Raw genomic sequence first — 24,566 nt, forward strand, 5'->3', positions numbered from 1 at the left:
AGAACGACCATGACTAGCTAACATATCCAGAAATCGTTTTTCACTTATTGATGTGAATGGGTCATCTCCCTGTGGTGGTTTTTCTTTTCAAATGATTTTTTCAACTGGTTCATGCACCGACATTTTGTCTTTAAGGCATTGTTCTGGATGGAGCCTCCAACACGTGGCTCTTTGATGACCACTTCTGTTGCAATGATTGCAATAGGTCTTCTTCCTCCAGATCTGCTTTACCTTCTTCTTTGCCTATTGTTGAGAGGGTCTTTCATGCCTCATCCTTTTTTGTGTTGCCATTCTCTTCCAACACTCAACAAATACATGGTTATGTAAACCACAAAAAGTACATGTTTTTCGATTCCATGATTTACGTTCATCTTTAACAACTTGATTGTAATTGAAATGAACATTCGAATATCGAGACTGGTTATACCTTTCCTTGCTGCCTCTGGTGTCATTATGGCGATGAGAGCTTGCCTCAGCTCTTTCCCTGCAATGGGCACTGCCATGGGATGATGGTGATGTGTTCCCATCATTCTCTTTCCTCGATGATTTCAACGATGTCTCGGAATCTTCTGACACCTTCGAGCATTCTCCTTCAGTGTATCCCAAGCCTACAAATCAAGGTCTCTGCATAACCTCCAATGGTTGAGTCATGCCTTGGTTATTAACACCAAATTATTTTTCCTCCCTGTACCTCATCCTAGTAAGGAACCTCATGTTTTTGCTTGTAATTGGTATCTCCACATTTCCAACAGAAATCATACTATGTGAAGATGAAACTGAAGGGAAATCAACATCTTTTACCTCAACTGTCGAGTTGGAAAGAACTGATAAGGGCTTCTCATCATCTGTTGTTGGTGGTTCGCTTGCTGTCATGGTGCATTCCCCAGCTTCCTTCCCGACATACCCAAGTCCTTCCTGATGGGGTAATTCCTCTACTTTGATGGGGCTCACAATGCGTTGGCCATTAATACCAAAGACTTTCCCTTCATACCCCATTTTCTTCAACAATTTGGAGCCAATTCCTGTGGTATGATTTTCAAAAATAGCGAAATCATCATCAAGAAACATACATGAAGACGAAGAATTACTTTTTACCTCACATGGGTCACGCTGCAGCTTTTCCAAGGCCTCGTCCTTAGCTTCCAGCTATTGTAGCAAACTCCATTTCTCCTCTTTCTCTTCTTGTAGAAGCATCTTCAATTCAACGTTATCTACTTGAAGACTTTGGTTGTTGTGCTTTAGTTCTTCCAGGGTCTCTTTCGTGGCTCGCAACTGAAGCTGCAATCATTGCTTTTCCTTTGTCTCTTTTTGTAGAGATTCATACATTATTTCCACCTTTTTGGACACTCTGAGCATGGTCTCGTACATCGCTTTGTCATCCTCCATCGTTGCACGTTCCATTGTTCACGCTCGCAATTCACATCCACGCAAAGACTACTCCGATACCAAACTTGATTTGAGTTGACTCAACTCCCGGATTTAACCAAGATCTTTTGCTTTCGTGATGTGATTAGAATTGCATTTAAAAGAGCATAAAGGAACATATATGCATGCTGTAAAGAAGAAGGAACATGACAAGAATCAACAACATAAAACACAAGATGTTGATAACGAAGTTTGTCCAGGAGGGACTACGTCTCCGGGCCCCGGTGTCAAGATGGTGTAGGCCATTGCATTAAGTGCTGGAAAGAGTGATGATGTACATGCATGTGTTTTCTCTATCATACAAGGAATATGCCCTCACGCAGGAGTGGCTCCAAGAGATGTTCTGCTGCAGGAACTCTCATTCAAAAAATGACTCCTATCAGCATGACATAATTTCACGTATGTTAATAATGAGCATCCCGCTAACATGGAATCAAAGGGATCTCAATTCAAACATACATGGCAACACATGAGTATCCCGTCAACATGATGACAAAGGGATCTCAATCAAAACATGACAATAAGTACGTCCCATATTAAGAATAAAACAATATCCCACATCAAACATCAAACAGAGATCTATATAGCACAATGAATCTCAAGCAAAGAGACAAAGAAGTACATGACCACACTGCATATACCTCACATTAAGGAGTTATCTGAAGAAGAGGACGATAAACTGTTGGATCTGGCTGTACCATCAATTTCGTGGCGTGGAATATCATGGAAATCACTAATCGCACATTGAATGTTGACACCTGCATTCCACTTTGAAAAGTGGCTGAAAAATGGAATGATCAAATGGAAAATCTTATTACACCATTAGATTCGTGGCATCGAATAGTGTAAAATCGACTGTCAAATTTCTGAATTCTGACAAAGTTAAAATCTAGGCTACATGAATATTTTATATTCCCCCTAAATTCCTCATAGATTCCCTCCTTCGGATCATCTGAAGATCTGCTACTCAAATCCGCAAACTGATCTCGCCATTGAGATCCTTGCGAAATTCTGAGAAGAATGAGTATAAAGTTGGCTGCATTATGAATCTGGGAAAATTCATCCTCCAAGGAATTTGGAAGATTCCCTCAAGATTTTCCTCTGTTGGGAATCAGAAAATCCGCTTCTCAAAATGTGAATCCAACCTCACCATTGCGTTCCCTACGAAAATCTATGAAAATTGACTGTAAACTTGATTACATTCCGACAAAATGAATTTTTACCTCCCAAGGAATCTTTTTAGCATCTTAAGATTCTTTGCAAAAATTTTGTCTTGAAAAGCGTGCCATCATTTTGCCTCCTGGAACTGCATCATGGTTCCACCTCTGGCTCGCGGTTCCACCATTCCGTTTAGCCTCTGTTCCCCGTTCCATCCTACACACCATTGCCCCCCCTGTCAAATAACACGTAAAGGTTAAATAGAATGGTGATGTACAGTGATATGGGGTTTAACGGTAAGTTTCGTTGGGTGAAACCCAAGAGACGGAGGTTCAAATCTCGTTGAGTACATGGCCTGTTGTGTCTTAGCTAGAAGAGTAGGCGACCCCAGAGTGGACGTCTCGGCTCTTGTTGAGGCATAAGATCTTGCTATGTGTGGCTTGCAGGTTGCTGCACCTAGCCTAGGTTTATAGTGGCAGCCAGTTGGATTTGATCCTGGGCCTGCCCAGGATAACTCTCACCAGTTACCGATTGTCCTAGTGTTAAAAAAAAAATAGAATGGTGCCAGCATAGTATACAACACAAAGGTTGTTAGCTCGTTGGTGAAAGCACCAAATTTGGCGTGGGCAGGACAGGGATTCCAACACCACCGGCCCCCTACTTGGTGCATGAACATTTGCATTATAACAAATATCTTTTTAATGCAGCGGCAGGTGTTTGGTTTAGTTGTATTAGATGGGTTGTGGTTCCACCGTGGGTGGCGGGTTTGTCGGGGGTGGCCCCCACCCCTTTCAAACATTAATACATGTTGTATGGTAGTTGGGGGGCTAGCGGGGGTCATGGCCCGTCGTCCCATTTAATTTAAAAATTGTTTTTTAATATGTGGGAGGTCCGATAGAGTTGGCGGGGGTCATGGCCCGCCAGCTATATATATATAATAGACATTTTCAAATCTTTCGAAAATAAGGGATATTGGGCAATTTAAAGAGGCCACAATTTTGCCCATTTTCAGGAGCTAGGTTCCCATACCAGTTGACGGTGAATTTTTAGGACACTTAAACCTGGCCCACTGTCTAACTTTGACCAAAACTTTGACTGGCTCTTTCTCCCTCATACGAGCTCGGATTTGAGTGTCGTTTGCACCGTTGGAATCAGGGAGATGAGCACTTTGATCTGGTGCTAGTTTGAGAGTGATCTTACCACTTTGAATTTTGACCCTTTCTGAGTCCTCTTGGAGTTCTGCTTGTGTCTGGAGCCACCTGGATCACCATATATGACCATGGATGATGATGGTTAATCAAAGTTAACCATGGTTGGGTATGGTTGTCCATGGTTGACTGAGGCTAACTAAAGTTTTTTATGATAGAAAATTGGTGAAAATAAGTCTTTGACCATGTATGATCATGCCTAAGTTCATTTGACTATGTTTGACCATAATTGATATTGGTTAAACATGGTTGACTATTGTCAACATGTTGTTGACTATGGGTGTATTTGGTTGATGAAGGTTGTCAATTTTTACCTATAAATGACTATGGTTGACCATGCTAACCATGATTCCCATGATGACAATGATGGACCATGTTGAACCATGTTTCCAATGGTTGAAAACTATTAACCATGCCGATCACATAGAGAGTTATTGGAAATGGTTTGACCATGTTTGACCATAGTTGACCATGGTTTCCCAAGTTGTCTATAATGTAGCATTGTTGATTTTTACTAACTAAGGATGACTATGGTTGACTATGGTTAACATATCGTTGAAAATGGTTAACTAAGGTTAACTATGGTCGACATATGGTTGACTAAAGTTGACAATTGTTGACTATGTTTGACCATGGTTGATGATAGTTGAAGAGGGTTAACCATGGCTGACACTGGTTGATGATGGCTAACCATGGTTGAAAAGGTTGATGAGGATTGGAAATGCTTGACCAATGGTTAATAAGGTTGAATGTAGGTGACCATGGTAAGCCATTAGTGACAAGGATTGATGATGATCAATTATGGTTAATTATGGTTGACCATTAATGGCCATGTTAACCATGGTTGACCATTAATGACCATGTTAACTATTGTTGACCATTGTTGAATTGGTTTGAGAATGGTTGATTATGTTTGAACTTCTTGTCCATTTTTTTATTATGGTGAGTGTGTTTAGCCAAGGATACAATCATAGGAGCATGGTTGACTGCAGTCAAGTATGTTTGACTATGGATGAACATGATTAAATATGGTAAATTATGGTTGACTATAGGTGAACATGGCTAACTATGGTCAATTATGGTTGACTATGGGTGAACATGGTTCACCATGGTTGGAAACGTTTAGAAATAGATGAATATGGCTGAGCATGTTAACTATGCTTGATAAAATTGTTGGCCATACATGACTATGGATGGTCATGGTTGGCTATGTTGACCCTGATTAACCATTGTTGAGTTGCTACAAGCATGGTTGAATATGTTTGATTAATCTTGACCAAATTTGCTATGGTTGATTATTATTGATTATGATTTCTGTGCTAGATATGTTGACTATGGTTAACTATGTTGAATGTGATAATTATCTTTGAATATGCTCAACCATGTTGCAATAGTTGAGCATTGTAAACATGATTGACTATTGTATGATTGAGATTTTGTGACTATGTTTGACCATGTTGACAACAATTGACCATGTTTGAACATGTTTCACAAGTAAGCCTACATTAATGTCTATCAATCATGGTCAACCCATAATATGTTGCATATGTTATATGTTGTTGGACACATTGTAATGATGACATTTATTAATCATCACATTGTGATATCATTTTTTATTCCATACATTGTGACATCATTTGTTATTTTTCACATTGCGATAATGTTTATTATTCATCACATTATGACATTGTTAATAGTTCGTCACATTGCAATGGAAGTTATTGTTCATCACATTGTGATGGATATTATTCCTCACATTTCTATGGAAATTTTTGTTCATCATATTGCAACGATGCTTATTTTCATCGCATTGCGATGACATTTGTTGTCATCATGATGTGACATCATTATTATTCACACATTGTGACATTATTTGTGACGAACAACATATGACGTCAATGTGACAACAACCATGTTCAACAATGTAATAACATAGCCAACCATAAGGGATCATGGTTATCTCTGGACTATCATTATCAAACATTTCTAATTAATGTATTATATTTAACAATGTATTAATGTTATAATTAATATATTAAATTTAATAAGTAATGTCATTTAATATATTACATTTAATAATGTAACATTTTTAATCTTAGTAATGATGTTACTAATAATAATAATATTATTATTAATGATATTAGTATTAATTTTAATATTAGTATATTAATGTTATTAATAATATTAACATCAATATTAACATTATAATATTACATATAATAATATTATTAGATAATGATACTAATAATGTATTTATGATATTGTTAATCTAACATTGTTAATAATTAATATATTACATTTAATACTGTAATTTAATCTATGTTATAATTAATAATTATAACTATGTTTTTTGTTTTTTGTTTTCTTTTTTAAATTATTTTTTTGTGTTGCTTCAAAACATCATCCAATCAACGATAACTTAAACATGGTTCTTTGTAGCTGGTTTCAATTTTCCTCGAGGGAAACAAGATAATTTTAACCACATATGAAATAAGTAAATTGTCCAAATGTAATAACCCTCGTGAAAATTCCATGGAATAAAAGTTAATTAAGGCAAAAATAATAACAACGGCTGATGTGACACTTATTCCAAGCTGAATGTTGGGCAAGACATCCTAGCGTGGGTGTTAATTGGTTTATTATGGCTAAGGAAATTGGTAAAGGCAATGGAAAAAGCTTTGGAAGGGTTGGCATTATGATGCATGTGTTGTACTTGATGGCAACCCACTTGTAGCAGAACAACTCACTTGTATATGGTAACTAGATGAATCTACAGAAGAGATATCAGATGTGACAGAATGCATGACAGTTGTGTTTATAGATGTGACAAAATGCAGGGTAGTTCAAAGGAATTAGTTTAGAAGTAATGTACAATGACGACTCTCTCAGATGACAGTTCACAACACAACAAGTTAACAACAAAGGATTACATATTAGACTCCAAAGAATGAAGAAAGAGAGGTATACGCAGGTTCACCTTGTCTAAGCTGCGTATACACACAGGTTTACTGAACAAAAGGAGCATATACGTAAACACGCACTTTCACAGAAGGAAAAGCGCGTGCATGTTGGAAAACTAAGTTTATGGTCCGAGGTATTTGGTCTAAGGTATTTTGACCCAAGGTATTTGGTCTGAGGTATTGACCCTAGGTATTTGGTCCAAGGTATTGGTCCTAAGTGGTTTTGGTCCATGGTATTAAAAAAGGACTAAAACTATATAAGGAGGAGAAGATCATTAGGCCAAGGTGTGCAAGTATTGAGTATTTGATGAAGTGTGAGATCAAGTATGCAGGTTATGGGTTTTTGATCTAAACTAAGGATGCCTCTATGTGGTTGATGATGGATGATGGATCGAGATCATAAGACCTGAAATGTATTATCATTATGTGGTTTGATCATGGATAGTCTAGATTTGAATACTGATGCATGTTTTATTCTGCAAATGTTGTGATCTGGGTATGACTGAATTCTGAAATAGCCGTGAAGTTTTAAGTTGGTATTTGCAGATATATGCACTGGTTCGCTTTGGTAAAAGTGCATATACACGCCGGTTCGACTCATTAGAGTAGCGTATATATTATGAAATATGATATTTGAATTTGCAGTTGGTTCTAGTGGTTGTTGCAGAGTTCTGGGTTCTGCTCTGTGTTTTGGTGACTGTGTTTTGATGACAGTATTCTGAATGTTCATATTGGTTGATTGTGATTTGCTTTAGTGATGATGGGACTTCAGTGATTCAGTTGTGGGTGATTCAGATATTGATGATTGAGTTTCAATGATTGGTTAATGCAGATGTATTTGATGGTTGTATTGCAGTGGTGATTGATTTTGAGCTTCAATGTTGTTGATGGGTCCAATATGAAAATTGGATGAAACGAGGCCTTCATGTGTATTGTTGTGTACCAGGAGCATCCAGTCTGAAAATTTATGAAACATGGTCCCTGGAGGAAGAGAGAAGGTCGTAGCCTTCTGTAGGTTGGCACCTATGTACTGGTAAACATATCGGCCAGTACAAGAGCCAGGGGGTTGGAGCTCCCTTCCAGTAATAGCTGGAAAATGAGTGAAGGTTGGAGCCTTCAGTAGGCTGGTGCCTACGTACTAGTAAATAGATCAGCTAATACAAGAGCTAGGGGGTTGTAGCTCCCTTCCAGTAGAAGCTGGAGAATGAGAGAAGGTTGTAGCCTTCTGCAGGTGGGTGCCTATGTACTGGTATGAGTTTGCACCAGTACAAGATTGTAAACAATTTTTTTCTTATATTAAAAGAAGACAACAACAGGTGGTTTTCGTCTCGAATTGGGTTTCCACCTTAAATCTTGGTGTTCATGTGTGTTTCTTATGTGTGATGGTTTGTTATGATATTACTACACATCGTTACTATTTATGAAGTACTGATTAAAGAACAACATATGATGAATTAACTGAATCATAAGTTTGCTGGATATACGCTGGTTGCCTTAAACACAGTTGCGTGTACACACAGGTTACCTTCATTGAAGTAGCGTATATAAATCAGAATATGGAAATGAGAAAAGATTATTGACTTGACTAATACTAATTCACCCCCTATCAGTATTATTTGCAACAAGATAATGATATTAATAATGTATTTATGATATTGTTAATCTAACATTGTTAATGTTATAATTAATATATTACATTTAATACTGTAATTTAATCTATGTTATAATTAATAATTATAACTATGTTTTTTGTTTTCTTTTTTAAATTATTTTTTTTGTGTTGCTTCAAAACATCATCCAATCAATGATAACTTAAACATGGTTCTTTGTAGGTGGTTTCAATTTTCCTCGAGGGAAACAAGATAATTTTAACCACATATGAAATAAGTAAATTGTCCAAATGTAATAACCCTCGTGAAAATTCCATGGAATAAAAGTTAATTAAGGCAAAAATAATAATAACGGTTGATGTGACACTTATTCCAAGTTGAACGTTGGGCAAGACATCCCAGCATGGGTGTTCATTAGTTTATTATGGCTAAGGAAATTGGCAAAGGCAATGGAAAAAGCTTTGGAAAGGCAAAAAGGCATTTTGCACATTTATTTATGAAAATAATGGAAATTAGGAGAAAATGAAGGTGAAAGGCCACAGGTTGCATGTGAGGAGGAATTTGAAGGAAAATAATGGAAAAGGAAACAATAGAGGCCTAATTGATAAAAATACTTATGAGGATCGGTTGGGACCTTTCTGTGAGTTCAGCCTTGGAGCTCTCTCATTACTCTCTCTCTCTCTTGGACACTTAGAGTTTTATTGGAGCACTTTGGCATTGGATCAAGAAAGGTAAAGAAGGCAAGAGGAAGGAAGGAGCAAGCAAGAAAGAGTAGGATCAAGCAGCTACAACAAGATTATTTGCAGGTATCGATTTGCATGTGTGTTTTCTTGCTAGATTTGGCATGCATGGTATTGCATGTGGTTCTTTTTTTTATGGCATGGGTTTTGTTAGGTGTGATAGTGTTTTTAGCCTAGCCTTTCCATTTTCGTATACCCATGGTGTGATGGGGTTCTCATGTTTTGGGTTTAGTTGGATTAACGGATGGATTCAAAGCTGAGTGAGGTGGATCTCCAAAAGAAAGAACACATGGCCTAGTGATCCCTAAACCAGATTGTGGATTGCGGTAAAGCCATTGGCCTAGTGACCCCTAAACCATATTGTGGGTAGCAGTAAAGCTAGGTATTATGTGCCTTGGTGGGCCTAGGAATCCTCAACTAGTTAATGGAGGGATATACAGTAAATCCTAGAGGTGGTTTCCCTTGATTAGGCCTAGGAATCCTTGCCAGTGAATGGCAGGATATACAGTAAATCCTAGAGGATGGAGTCTCAGTTTAAGGCCTAGTGATCCCTGGATCAGACTGTGGATTGTGGTAAAGTCTAAGAGACTAGGAGACATGAAAAATCCTCACGGTGTAGGTGGAGAAATCCGGTGGCATCCATTCTTGTTTTGTCCTAGTGATTTGGTGGAGATCATGGTAAAGCCTGTTATTACATGTTTATTGTTTTGGCTTAGTGATCCAGTGTGGATTGCAGTAAAGCCTGGTTTCTATTGATGAGGGTGAGGTGGTTTAGCCTCAGGATGCCCTGGTTGGTTCTTTTGGTTTGAGTCCCACATTCATGCTTGGAATATGGCATGAGGGTGATTGGCTGAAGAGAGATTTGGCTCAGCCAATCTATGGTTGGGTGGAACGTGGTAGTCCCATCCCAGGTTGGCTTTTGCATTCATTAATAAGAGGTTCTTTCCTTGACATATTATGTGTAAATGTATTGGTTTATATGTGGATTCTATGGCTGATGTATCCTTGATATTTCTGTTGTTATTATGCTGGTTATAAGCATGTATTATGATAGTGATGATGTATGGATCTCCTCATGTTTTGATTTGTAAATGAATGAACAATGTATCTATGACCTAATAGATGATAATGCAGCTAATGATATAAGGGAACAATTATTCTTAGAGATTATCAAATAAGTATGAGACCCCTATGCTTAGATATGTTGTTTAAACCTGTAGATTACATATTTGTGACATGTTTGACGAAATGCCTGTCATGGCTAGTAGGGGTCCAGTCAAGTTCTTGTTCAAGTAATTGCATTTGTATCATTATTTTGTTGTTATCTTTTAGTTCTGAAAGTGTCATTGAGTTCTGGGCAATGACCTGGGCTTTGGGCCTGAAAAAGTGGCACAAATACCAGAGTCACAGGCACAAGTCTAAGAAGAAAAGTCCGTAGATGCATGCATACCCATGTTATGGGAGCATCCAGAGCCTCCCAGATGCACCCTTGTTTGGAGACCTATCTCTAGTGTTTCTCCACTACCAACATGCATGTTCAGTACCCCGATAACGTCACTTGAAAGAGAGACAAGAATTATTTTGCTACTAGCGAGCTTGTTCAGTACCCCGACGAAGTTACTTGCTTCACCTCTCTGCGCATGAAGCATTTCTCTTCTTCACCCCTTATTTTATTTCCAATATTCTCATTAGAATCTTATCAAAATTTATATTTCTAGGGTGGAATAGGGATCCCAACTTATATATAAGCAACAAAGGTTGTTCCTTTTGCAGAGACTCTTATATACCTTTGAAATTGATGTGCTTTCTTTTTATTTTCTCCTTTCCCTTCTCTACTCAATTTAGTTGACAAGTCAAAACACCATTCAATTACAAGCTTGAGTCAGGAATGAAGATACTAAAACAAATACGGGATTCATAGTTCCACAAAAGGCTTTCCATCCAGAATGAGTTATATTTTCCATCTCGACATTATTGAATTTTAAAGATATGTAAACCCAAGAAAATAAGGGTATCATAAGCTAGCCAAGCATTGTTCATCATAACAATTTCCCTTTCCAAGCTTTGCCACATGGTTCTCTTTGAGCCAAACAAAGCAATTTTCATGCACAATCTTATTAAACAAAGAGAAAATAAAAGAGACAAGACATAACAAGCAAGAAAGAAAACAAGAAAACAGAGCAAATGTAAAGACTAAAATGAAAGGAAAAATGCAAGGATGGTGCGATGCAAAAGGAAAACTAAAATGCACCTAAGTCTAAACCTAACCTAACCGACTAGAAGGTCAGGGCTAAGTGAAGTGAAATTTCCAATGCAACCACAAAAGTTTCTCCCGACTGGTAAACTAAAAGATATGAATGATAAATAGCCAAATAGAATAATGTACAAAAATAAAGGTTGCAATCGTAAAGGTGTGCTTTGAAATATTGTTGCATCCAACCTACAAACATACCACAATATATATGATGGCAAAAATGAATACCTTGAAGACATTTCTGAAACATACATCCATATGTGTTAATCTCAAGATAACACTATAACTTATTATTAACAATTGAACTTGTCATATATGATTCCTCTAACCAATTAGAAATTGGATCATAAAAACAACCATTTCCAAAATATTGAAATTCGTGCAAATATAGGTCTTTAATTATCAGATCCATATTATGAGAAATATTAGGAGAAGAAAATATAAATTGATCTTGCTTAGGCACTTTCTAAAGACTATAACCATTAGCAAATGCTGAAGTGCCTCAACTTCTTGACATGTATCTGAGTAATAAAGAGATATACTGAATATGAACCAACAATTGTCATCACATACACTAGTGGAAAAATAATTAAAGGTATAACAATTGTCAAGGTCAATGTATTGATTGAATATGATGGTTAATGCATGAGATGTTCCATTATTAAAACACAAGGACATTTCAATTTGAGAGATTTTACAAGCGCTTCAAATTATGGAATCTTCCTCATCATATGATAATGCTTGGGAATGATTAGTTCCTCTTTTCCGATACAAGATATGATTACTTTGTATCTAAGTAAAGAGTATAACAACAACATGAAAGTCGAAAGGATTAACATTGAATGTTGGTATAGAAATCCCAAAAACCAGTTAGGATACAAAGAATAGTGAAACCAAGCTGAAAGAAGATAATAAACATGTGTCAAATTAGATCCAACATTGATATCAACTTGATAAATTACATTCGCCAAATGATTCAAGCATTCGCTAATACTAAAGAGGATACATTATTCTAGGAAAATGATCAACTTGATAACACACACTAGAAAGATAAGAAGTTGATCATCCAAGAAAGGATTTGATAGGGAAAAATCTTTCAGTTGGTAATGATATTTATTTTGACAATCAGAATAACATTCTTTAAAGTTGCGTGCATCCACAAACGATATGATTTCTAAGCTTGGGTATGATACAAGAGATTCACATTAAGGATAATTAACTAAACAAGAATCTTTTATCTGATCTAAAACTCTATCTTAAGGATTAAAATGATTAACTTGAAAACATTGAAAATCCTTCAAGAGTGGGCTTGCATATAGTGAAACAATAGTAAGGAAAGAATTAAAAAAAAATCTAGATCCAATTTAGTATGGGGACATCATCAGGATCATGAGAACTTAATATAAACATCAACAGGAATTTAAGCGCCTTGATTTCTTGACAATTCCTTCAATTTTCAGGTGATACATCATCAAATTTAGGTGGCTTAGAAAGATCTATAGGTAGAAATATACCATGATCATCAAATGTGTCACTGAAAACATTGTTATTGCCACTGACTTGATCAAATTTAAGATTTAGCATATGTAACTCTTCATGGGTAAAGAATCTAGATGAATTAGTCGGAGGGATTCCTTAAACATCTGTAATATCTTCCTCCTGAGCTATGAAATATTGACAATTAAAGAAATAATAAGCAATGGATTCAATCTTTTCATCTTCTGATTGTGAAGCCACATAATCCTATACCTAATTGTAGTCAAAGTTAACAGGGTAAAGATCTAAAGGATTTAGAGGAAAAGATGGTATAGAAGACTCATCAAACACATCCAGGTATAATGAATAGTGATCTGATAATGTGATCTTAGACAATTATTAAGGTATTACAAACTCATGTGCATGGATTTGCCTATGTTACTTTGTGCAATGGATCGATAATATTGCGAAATACATAGATAATGAAGCAGTTAAAGAAACATAATAGACACACATAACACAACAAGATAATCAAGGATTTCACCCAAAACTCCTGGGATACGTCTTCTGGTCTAGCCTTCAGTGGTGACCTCTCTATTATGTCTTCAAAAATAGAGTTTTACAAAAGTGAGCTCAATTTGAGTCTCACACACAGATACAAACAACAAGGCTTTACTTGGATCCCCCAAGTCTTTCTGAGTACACAGAATCTCCTCACTGACTCTCTGTCTCTGTTTTCTTTCTGTCTCAGCACTGCTTGCCTTTGTCTTCTGTCTTCTGTGGCTTTAAAGTCAATCAACACTGTCTGTTCGTTTCCTCTTCTCGAGCTCTCTGGCTCCCAGCCTCTGTTCGCTCGAATCCCCTTCTGAGCGTTAGAAATAATTGCTAAACGCCTTCAGGGATGGTGGCCACATGTTCCGTAACGGAATGGAACATCGATGCCTTTGAAATCCCAAAAATGGTCGTTCTCTATTTACACAGAGAAATACACGTAACACTGTGAAAATCCGCCAATCTGCCATTTATCGGATTTGAAAATTTATAAATTCTGCCTTATAACTCCTATCGGGTCCTCTATATCGCTTATCGCATCTTCATCGTTGATCTGAGTGGTCCAGATCCAACAGTTGAGATTCATTTCGGGTAGCTCCTGCGTATGGGGGTTAATCGCCCGAAAAGGGTGGTTTTCTCCCTCTGGCGCCTGGACACGTGGCAGCCAGTGTATGAGCTCGGGAGGAGCCCGGCCAAAACCACTTACTGCCTACGGCACGCCTGAAATCCCACTTGTTTCAGATCTCAAAACATATATACCTGCATGTATAAACCCTTTCAGGTCCGGTTTATCGCTTTATTCACATTTTCTTTTGTTTTTCGTTTATTTAACGAAAATGTGATTTACATTGAAAAAGCCCTTTTACCGGACTTGAAATATTATCAAATTTCACCCATAATCCTGTCGGGTCCATTTTCATCACATCGGTGCTTTGTTCTTTGCATTTCGTTTATTTAACGAAATCGCAAAATACAAAGGAAAACCCTATTTTTTGGAACTCAAAATATATATGATTTTATTTATAATTCTGTCAGGTCCGACTGTAGCAGTCGCATGTATTGGCCCCACTCCTTTGTGTTGCTCCGATGTGATATTGCGATTCGACTTGTCACTATCGCATATCGCATAAGCCCCCGGGCCGTTGTAAGCACTCCGTTGTAATCTGCCGATGCGATATGGCGGGTTAACTTGGGTCGTCAATCTGCGCGCTTGATCGACGGTCCTCGTTGACCCCACTGATCGCTATCGCAACATTTATATGGTCGCCTCCGATAACCTCTGCCTGCCTTCACCGATTGTGATATGTCGATTGGATCTGGACCGTTGATCGGCCAAATCTGAAGGCTCCTGTGCAAACTTGTTTTAAGCCTCCGATAGGCCTTATTTCACTGTTTTTTTCATGTTTTTGCCTCCCGATAGTGTAATCCACCTTTTTAAAAGGTTCTTCTCAGGCGGTGATTTTGAAAGTTTGAAGACTTAGAGGGTGTTTTGGATCCATTTTGGATCACGCCTTCCCACTGAAAAAGCTTTTGGACCACCAAAAGTTGGTTTTTAAGCATCAATCAAGTGAGGATACAACTTCCTCACTTGTGCAATCTCTATCCATCTTACACTGCTTGGTTTTGAACCTTTGAGTCCGATCCTGAGGTACTCAACATCCCCTCTGCGCGTAGTTCTCACCTTCCTGTCCAGAACTGTATCTTCCTGCAACTCATTGAGATATTCAGGAAACGAATCATAAATAGAAGGCGACTGACTTTGCTCTTCAGGATCTTCAATCAATGAAGGTTCAAATAGTCTCAAGTTCTTTGCAGTAACTACTAAATAGATGTGCATGTAAGCTGGAAAATCAAGGCGAAAAGCGTTCTCACCAATTTTCTCAAGTATCTTGAAAGGCCCATACCTTATTGGCTTCATCTTCTTACCTTCACCTTGCATTCTATCTTTGCTGATGTACAACCAGAATTGATCACCAACCTGGAAGCTATGCTTAATTCGATGCTTATCATGCCTTGCCTTGTACTTTGCCTGGCTCTTTTCCAGCTGTTCCTGCACTTCCTGGTGAATTTCTTGGATCTCTACAATGAACTTGGTTGCTTTGTCCACATCATTGTGTCCATCAAATGCTATGCCTTTACTAAAGACAAAATCCAAGGGAGACCTTGGTGTAAAACCAAAACAAGTCTCAAAAGGAGATCTTTGTGTAGAAGAGTGCTTAGCACGGTTGTAAGCATGTTGCACATAACACAATGTTCATCCCAAAGCTTGGGATGCTTGCTGCAATAGCCTCTGAGCAACTGGATCATTGTCCTATTGACCACCTCTGTTTGGCCATCTGTTTGTGGATGAAATGCTGTGCTCTTTTTCAATCTGGTGTCCATCAACTCCCATAGACTAGACCAAAATTTCCCAACAAATCGGGAATCTCGATCAGATACAATAGAAGTGGGTAGCCCAAAATGAACCCATACATGCTGAAAGAACAACTTTACTCTTTGTTCAGCTGTAATCTTCTTGTTACAAGGTACTAAAATACACATTTTGCTGAACCTGTCCACAATAAAATATAAATAATCATGACCTTTTCTAGACTTTGGCAATCCCCAACAAATTCCATGGAAACACTTTCCCAAGGATGAGAAGGAACTGGAAGTGGAGTGTACAAGCCTAGTTTTCTATTGCTGGGCTTGCTTTTAGCACACATGGTACACCCTTTAATATATCTAGAAACTGTTTCATGCATTCTTGGCCAATAATAGAACCTTTGCAGCTGAGCCACTATTTTACTTACACCAAAATGACTTGATATTAGAGAAGTATGTGCTTCTTGGATTATGTTAACTCTTTTAGTTTGAGGAATGCATAACTTTCCCAAATGATATAAGAGTTGGTCCTTAACATGATAATCCAATTCTTCTACTTGTTTTCCATGACTTAAAGTTGCATATACATCTTTAAAATCTACATCTTGAGCATATTGTTCAATGTAGCTTTCATGCAATACTGAGTTATGCTTAAGTATAGTAGATGCATTTATGATTGGTCTGGATAACATATCTGCAACCTTATTGTGTATGCCTTTCTTATATCTAATGACAAGATGAAACTGTTGTAGAAAACCCATCCACCTATAGTGTCTTGATTGCTGCAATTTAGTTTGTGAGTGTAAATATTGAAGTGGTTGATGATCAGTATGTATAACTATTTCTTTGCCCATTAGGTAATGTTTCCACTTTTTCACACTCTGTACTAATGCATACAATTCTTTATCATATGTGGGATAATTAACTACTGCAGAATTAAATGTCTCAGAATGATAACATATGGGTTTACCATGTTGCATCAATACTGCTCCCATGGCATAGTCACTGGCATCTGTTTCAATCTCAAATGGTATTTGAAGATCTGGCAATGCTAGTACTGGTGCTGTACTAATCTTTTCTTTCAAGGTGTCGAAGGATTTCTGTTGTTTGCCTCCCCACTGAAACACCTTGTTCAATCCTGTTAAAGCATGTAAGGGAGCTGCAATCAAGGAAAAGTTAGCAATAAACTTTCTCCAATATTGTGCTGCTCCTAGGAAGCTCCTAACTTCTGTAGCAGATTTGGGTTTAGGTCAGTTCACAGTGACTTCAACCTTAGAGGGATCTATCTTCAATTCACCACCCCCTACAATATGACCCAAATAATTTAAAGATGTTTTTCCAAATTCACATTTTGATAACTTAACATAGAGATTTTCTCTTTTCAAAACATCTAGAGTTTGCTTTACATGCTTCAAATGTTCTTCCCATGTTTTTACTGAAAACAAGAATGTCATCTAAATATACAATTACAAAATCATTAGTAAAAGGCCTGAGTACATCATTCATAACTCTCATGAAAGTGGCAGGAGCATTAGTTAGGCCAAAAGGCATTCCCAGCCATTCATACAGCCCTTGCTTTGTCTTGAAAGTAGTCTTCCATGCATCTTGTTCTACTACTCTGACCTGATGGTAGCCACTACACAAGTCCAACTTGGAAAAGTAAACAACTTCTTTCAGCTGATCCAATAGATCATCTATGTGAGGAAGAGGATAACGATTCTTGATCGTTATTTTATTCAGTGCTTTGTAATCAATGCACATCCTCCACGAACCATCTTTCTTTCTCACCAACACAATTGGAGATCCACATGGTGATGTGCTTGGCCTTATGAACCCTTTATCGAGTAGCTCCTGTACCTGCTTCTTGATCTCTGCATTCTCTAAAGCGGATAACCTATACATTCCGATGTTAGGCAATGGAGCATCTTGCTGCAAATGAATATCATGTACTATTTCCCTTTTGGGTGGCAGACCTTTAGGTTCTTGAAATAGGATATCATATTCTGAAACAACTTTTTCTAAATCAACTTTCTATTTAACATCACAACCTTCAAATGCATTGGTTTTATCAGGGGTCTTTTCCTTTACAACCATTAGTAAAAATTTCTTGCATGAATTTACAATTCTTTTCATCTGCCCTGAGTTTATGAGAGTGTAGTTATTTCTGAGCTGATGAGCTCTTACAATATATTCTATTCCATCTTTTGTGAGTTGATACTTATTTTCAGTTCTATAGAAAATGGCCTTTCTATCATACAAGTAAGGAATTCCTAAAACAATACCACATATATCCAAGGGAACTATATCTAACTCAACCTCATCTACAAAAGTTGACCCAATAGCAAACCTAAGTTTACATTGTCTAGTCACTTGTAGCTTTGCTTTATCACATACCCAACCTAATGGATATGGCTTCTTGTGAGGTGTTGTTAGTAAGCCCAATTCTTTACAATTGTTTCAGAAATCAAGTTTACTTGTCAACCACTATCAAATAAAGTATCAATCTTCTGATGCTTGGAAATAACTCTAATATCAAAAAGCTCATGTCTTTTCCTCTCATTATCTTCATTATCAATAGATTGAGCAGAATTACTTGTAGATGCTTCAGAATTTTTACCTTTTATACCCGTGGCTGTGATTGTTGTTTCACCACCTGAGTCTAACCCCAAATCTTTTTGAATAGCAACAACAATCTTCTTCTTCTTACCACCGAACTTCTTGGGTTTCAGCGCTGGATGCAAATACCAGCAGTGTTCATCATCATGCCCATCCTTCTTGCAGTGAGTGCATGAAGGTTTGTCTTTCTGTACAGTGTTTGCCTTCCTCTCCTTCCATTTTTGCTTCTTCTTTTCCTTGTTCTTGCTTACAGTTGGTTTTGATGATCCCCCAATCTCTGGGTTCACATTCTTACCTCTAGCCTCTAGATGTGTATCCTGAACGGATACCTCATCTATGCTAGTGGGGTTAAACATGAGAATGGTGTGCCTCAAATAGCTGTGCAGACCACCTATATACTTCAACAAAGTTTCAGGTGAGTCTAGAGAAATGCCTAGAATTAAAGCTCTTTTTCTGAATTCCTGGGTATAGATTTCACACTTTGGCCCTTTAATTGGCAAAGACTTTGCCAACTCATCATTGCTTGCTGCATATAAGCTAGTGGATAGAATTGTTTTTTAATGGCAGAAACAAATTCATTCCAGGTAGAAAGAATTTTACCATGCTTCTTCAAATCAGCTTGTGTCTTGCCTTCCCACCACACTAGGGCAGTTCCTCCAAGGCGAAGGCTAGCCAGATGAATCTTTCTCCTTTCTGAATTGATGTTCTACACCCTGAAATATACATCAATCTGTCTAATCCAGTTATCTAGATTTTCTGCATTTAATTCACCATCATAAATTGGTAAATCAAATTTCACATCTAATTTAATCACAACAGTTTTCTTCTTTTTCTTTTCAGGGCTAGTTTTATGTGAAGAAGATGATGAGGATGGTGATGATGGAGTAGATGGTGGAGAGGGCCTCTCTTCTTTTCCTTTGCCTTCTGGATGGCCATCTAGAAGAGGTTCCTCTACTCCTTTTTCTGTTTGAGGTGCTGAAGTGCTTTCACCTCGGCCTTTCTTAAATTCTCGATACATCTCTTCCACCATGGCTCTCATGGTCATGAAACTATCCATGAACTGAGAGTCTGATTCTGATGAGGTTTGTTCTGCCATCCTCCTCCTAGGATAGACTCTTCCAATTTCTGGATTAGTCTCAACAAGTTCTCCTTCTCCTAGTTTGAGCTTTGACCTAGTTAGCATTCAACAATCCAGCACAAGCTTGTCTAACCTTAGCAAACCTAAAGCTTTGATACCACTTGATCTAGTAATGTGATCTTAGACAATTATTAAGGTATTATAGACTCATGTGCATGGATCTGCCTATGTTACTTTGTGTAATGGATCGATAAGATTGCGAAATACATAGACAATGAAGCAGTTAAAGAAACATAATAGACACACATAACACAACAAGATAATCAAGGAGTTCACCCAACACTCCTGGGCTACGTCTCCTGGTCTAGCCTTCAGTGGTGACCTCTCTATTATGTCTTCGAAAACAAAGTTTTACAAAAGTGAGCTCAATTTGAGTCTCACATAGATACAAACAACAAGGCTTTCCTTGGATCCCCCAAGTCTTTCTGAGTACATAGACTCTCCTCACTGACTCTCTGTCTTTGTTTTCTCTCTGACTTATCACTGCTTGCCTCTGTCTTCTGTCTTCTGTGGCTTTAAAGTCAATCGACGCTGTCTGTTTGTTTCCACTTCTCGGGCTCTCTGGCTCCCGACCTCTATCCGCTCGAATCCCCTTCTGAGCATTAGAAATCATTGCTAAATGCCTTCAGGGATGGTGGCCACCTGTTCCATAACGGAATGGACCATCAATGCCTTTGAAATTCCAAAAATGGTCGTTCTCTTTTTACACAGAGAAATACACGTAAAACTGTGAAAATCCGCCAATCTGCCGTTTATCGGATTTGAAAATTTATAAATTCTTCCTTATAACTCCTATCGGCTCCACCTTTATATCGCTTATCGCATCTCCACCGTTGATCTGAGTGATCTTGATCCAATGGTTGAGATTCATTTCGGGCAGCTCATGCGTACGGGGGTTAACCGCTCAAAAAGGGTGGTTTTCTCTCTCCGGCGCCTGGACACGTGGCAGCCAGTGTATGGGCTCAGGTGGAGCCCGGCCAAAACCACTTACTGCCTATGGCCCGCCCGAAATCCCGCTTGTTTCGGATCTCAAAACATATATACCTGCAGGTATAAACCCTTTCGGGTCCGGTTTATCACTTTATTCACATTTTTTTTTTTTTTCGTTTTTTTAACGAAAATGTGACTTACATTGAAAAAGCCCTTTTACCGGACTTGAAATATTATCAAATTTCACCCATAATCATGTCGGGTTTGTTTTCATCGCATCAACGCTTTGTTCTTTGCATTTCGTTTATTTAACGAAATCGCGAAATACAAAGGAAAACCCTATTTTTCAGAACTCAAAATATATATGCTTTTATTTATAATTCCGTCGGGTCCGGCTATCACAGTCGCATGTATTGGCCCCGCTCCTTTGTGTTGCTCGGATGTGATATTGCGATGCGACTTGTCGCTATCGCATAAGCCCCCGGGCCGTTGTAAGCGCTCCCTTGTAATCTGCCGATGCGATATGGCGGGTTAACCTGGGCCATTGATCTACGTGCTTGATCGACGGTCCTCGTTGACCCCGCTGATCGCTATCGCAACATTTATATGGTCGCCTCCGATAGCCTCCACCTGCCTTCACCGATTGTGATATGCCGATCGGATCTGGACTGTTGATCGGCCAGATCCGACGGCTCCTGTGAAAAGTTGTTTTAAGCCTCCGATAGGCCTTATTTCACTATTTTCTTCATGTTTTTGCCTCCCGATAGTGTAATCCGCCTTTTTAAAAGGTTCTTCTCAGGCGATAGTTTTGAATGTTTGAAGACTTAGAGGGTGTTTTGGATCCATTTTGGATCAAATAGTGTGCTAAGGGTGAGGACGATGTAAAGACTCAGGAAGAGAGAGCTCAATTGCAAGTAAATCTAATTCAAAACCCATAACTTGGGTACTCATATCAATTTGCAAAAACAATGAATCAATATTCATGTTATGCTCCATAGGATCATTTGAACATCCATTGTCACCCAAGACAATGCCTTGGTGATATTAGGGAGGTGAATGCAAGAGCATATCATGAGGAGGCTGAATATTAATTAAATCGACATAAATTTCATTATCACAATGGTCAAAGAATGACATACCAATGTGATTTTTGGATTGGTGTTCCACCCCCACCATTTTATCTTTCAGTTTTTCATATTCCTTAATTCTAGCATAGTTTACCATATTTGGCAGTTTTTCGGGTCGTAAACTTCCGAAGTTGTTTTGAGGCCCTAAATGACGTTTTTTTTGGAAAACAAGAAAATGCAAGTCTTAGAATAAAATTTGTAGTTGAAAGTTATATTCCTCAAATAGATATTTTTAACGAGGTATTGTGCACGTCAAATGAATAACATATGCCAAGTTATGACCCTGGGAAGTTGATGTACCAATTTACCCCAATTGGGCCCATAGTTTTGGCACTTCATCTTCCAGGGTTAGGTTTTTGGATGTTTAGGGTTTTCCATTGTTTCTCAATAATAAATAGGCCTTTAAGCCTCATTGTAACATAATTCAGAGGCATGTAGCCACCACATCTCTTCTTAAAGATAAGCTACCATCACTCGAGCTAGTTTAGTTCCATTCTTTATGTAAGCATATTTCAGTTCTTTGATATTAATGAAATGAATTTTTATTTATGTTGCATCTCTGTGTTTATGTTTATATCTGTATTATGTTGCATTCTTACATAAGTCCAGATCAATGATTTCAGAGCGATCCACTCTTTCTCTGTTTTTCTTTGCATGTCCCCAGTGAGGTCAGGGTATATGGAGTTAGGGCTCGAATTAGTTGAACCTTTGCAAGACCGGTCTCGAAAACCTCAACGACCTCCCATGGCGGAAGAAAGGAAAGACAAGGGAATAGGAGATCCCTTCAAAATATTGATCAAAGAAGCCCTTGAGCGATAGAGGAATGCAATGATGGACAAATTTTCCCAGATCCTTCGGTGGATGCCCACATGCGACACATCTTCATCCAGAAGTCACTCTGGAGGCACCACTCCCTTCAAGGCACACGTCAACTTTCCTATTCCCATATTTGAAGGCCAGATAGATGTAGACTCTATAGATAGATGGTTAAATCTGTTGGAGGGAAACCTACTGTGAGCAGCAGGATGAGAGGGAACACTCACTGTTTTTAGCCACACCCATTTGGAACTCTTTCCGAGACGCCATCAAGGAGAAGTATTACCTTGTCGGGAGCTATGAAGATAAGTACATAAAGTGGACCACACTATCATAGGGAAGGGACCAAGACATGCCAGAGTTCACAAATAATTTTCATACCCTTCGCATGAAGTTTAATTTTCAAATTGTTTCATTTCTAATATAATTAAATTAAATTATGAATTAAGTCAAAGAACTAACTAACTAATTAAACTATTTAGTTATTACTCATTTATTCTTATTATTTATATAATAATATTATTATATGTCTTTTTCTAGTCTTTGATAATTAAAAAATAATAATAATAATAATAATAATAATAATAATAAATAAGCCTATTAGTTAATTTGGTTAAATACAAACAATTTACACTTAATCGTAAATAGAAATAAAACTAACTTTCTAATGATTTAATTAACTAATTATATGTCCCTCTCCATTTCTCTTGGTCCTATCCGTTACCCAGTCTAATGTAGCCATTTCCTAGTCAAATGTAGCCATTCCAGGTCAAATGTAGCCATTAGATAACCTGATCTCTCTATTTATACTGCAGCCATGATCTGGTTCTTCAACTTGTCCTGACGATGAACCACACTCGTTGGTTCGAAACACGTTGACAAATGTATTATAATGTGATTTCCACCAAAAACTCTTCTAAAAAAACTTGATATGGATCACAGAAGCCTAAATTCAACAAATGTTGTAACAATTTTGTAATATGGTAATTGTGACATGTTACAGAACCACGAGATTTGAACAAGGGAACTTTTACTCACATTTATATTACATTTCCACAAACTTTCCTAGTGAGAGCACTACAAGGGACCTTTTACTCACATTTATATTACATTTCCACAAACTTTCCTAGTGAGAGCCCTTGCCAAATGAACTCCTACTAAGGGCTACTAATTTATATATTATTGAGACACTCCCCATCCTAGTATGGAAGAAATATTGTAATGCCTTATACTATCTTGTTAAACATTTTAACTCGATCAAATTACACAAAAATAAAAATAAAATAGAATAAAATAAAATAATAATTATAATTATTAATAAAATATTTTGACTTGCTTGAATTACATAAAAATAAAACTAAAATCAAAATAAAATTAAAAATAAAATAAAATAAATATTTATATTAATAATTATAATTAAACCAATCGCGAAGAGAGATCAAATTTCTTGAGGCGCAACACTCTTTTAGACTAAAAAATATGTGATCCTTCTTCACTTAAGATGGATCTAGACTGGTTTAAATAATTTTTAATAATACTATGATGTTGTATATCAACCACTTTATTAATGTAGTTATGCTAATTATTATATTTAAAACTTTTTATCTTTCTTTTAAAAATAGTGAATCATATCATCAACGACTTTATTAATATAATTATATTAATTATTATATTTAAAACTATTAAAGATATTTTATCACTCCATATATTATTTTATTATGTCACTCTCATAATAAGAGATATAAGAGATATAGTTTTCATGTTGTTGTATTAGTTTTCTACAGTACTTCAATTTTTTTTGCATTTACAAGTAATGTTTACCTTAAGTTTCTCTATACCTCCACCACCAAGGCTACAAAGCTAGAAGCTGATGTCACCGCCCTTTCTGGCTAGATGGAGTAAAGTAATGGCTCATTGTGCATACCAAAAACGACATGACACTGTTAAATTATTAAATATTACTTTTATATAAACCTTAAGAGCGTATGTAACATACCTCCGAGTTATAGAGATTATTATGAGCTGACCGCTGTTGAATGACTGGTCAGGGACATGAACGTAAGGCGTCAAATGTCACGCACTCTAATGAAATAAACAGTATTTATTTTGTGTATAGTCTAATCAAGCAGAGGAGTTGATTCAAGCAGAGGAGTTGATTGGAAAGTTATAGAAATTCTAATTATATTTAAAGA

Source organism: Pinus tabuliformis, chromosome 6 (assembly GCF_031772625.1).
Source record: "Pinus tabuliformis cultivar Carrire ecotype Pingquan chromosome 6, CPIR1, whole genome shotgun sequence".
Classification (NCBI taxonomy): Eukaryota; Viridiplantae; Streptophyta; class Pinopsida; order Pinales; family Pinaceae; genus Pinus; species Pinus tabuliformis.